Source organism: Apis dorsata, unplaced genomic scaffold, assembly GCF_000469605.1.
Source record: "Apis dorsata unplaced genomic scaffold, Apis dorsata 1.3 scaffold_354, whole genome shotgun sequence".
Classification (NCBI taxonomy): domain Eukaryota; kingdom Metazoa; phylum Arthropoda; class Insecta; order Hymenoptera; family Apidae; genus Apis; species Apis dorsata.
The window spans coordinates 64,243-65,397 of NW_006263620.1; the positions used below are offsets into that span (position 1 = coordinate 64,243).

The 1,155-nt window shown below is 27.7% G+C and overlaps 1 protein-coding gene across 1 annotated transcript in view; it reads left to right on the forward strand.

Moving 5' to 3' along the window:
- LOC102673609 (disintegrin and metalloproteinase domain-containing protein 12) overlaps nucleotides 1-1,155 on the forward strand; it is a 39,478-nt gene that overhangs the window by 34,071 nt on the left and 4,252 nt on the right. The window lies entirely within an intron of this gene.

Genomic DNA, 1,155 nt, shown 5'->3' on the forward strand with positions numbered 1-1,155 from the left:
TCGATAGATACGCTTAAATTTTAATGAAGTAGTAGCAAACATTTCTTGCAAAAGTTTCGAAAATTAAAAATCAATTATCGATTATGCATAGGAAAAAGTTATTTAAAATTTTGTCCTCTATAGCATATTTGAAAATCATCAAAATCCACGAGATAATACGTCAATAGATTCATCATAAGAATACTCGACTAGTTTGTGAAACAATTTTTTATAAAAGTTTATTTGATTCGTTTATTCCTTTCAAGGAATAACACATTTCTGTCTTTTATTCCTTATTAAATAATTCTGTCATTTTTCTTTAATATCTGTTTCGTTGTTAAAATTTGGAAAGGATCTTATACTTTAAAAAATTTGTTATTTTAATTTGATGATATAAATTAAATCGAATATATTTTCGAGAATGACTATATATGCGCATTGATTGATTTTCTTGAATTTGAACAAATTGTTGAGAAACAAATTTTCTGATTGGCTGTCATCTCTAAAAGCGACACGACACACTCAAAATTGCAAGATAAATTTACAGAGCTATTTCTCTCGTTTGTTCGTTCTGAACGTACTGAATCAGACAAAACTCACACGCTGGCACCTCACAACTCACTCTCTCTCTCTCTCTCTATTTCACCATCGCATCTGTTACTACTACTTTTATCAGTGCGTCGTTGCTTACTATTTCTCGCCAATACACACACAGGCTAATTCATAAATGCACGTCCAATTTATTATTTACATATTTGAAATTACGCTAAAATTAATTAAAATATATCGTATGAAATGAATAAACGATTTTTTTATTCCTCGATTCGATACATTTTTTTTTCTTGTATAATTCTTTTACGCTTACAAATCAATACTTTGTAAAAGATATGATTCATTTGAACTCATTTTAGTCATCCAGACTCAACCTCAATTCAATTATGGACATGCATTTATAAATTATTTACCCTACATTTTTGTATCTTTTGCTTCCTAACTTTGCGCATATATATATATATATACATATATTACAGCTAACAGATATCGTAATACGTGTATGAATACAGTAGAATTAGCGTAGAATTATATACGTTACAGGCGAACGCGCGATCACACGGATAATTGGTAAAAAAAAAAAAAAAAAAAAAAAAAAAAAAAAAAAAAAAAAAAAAAAAAAAA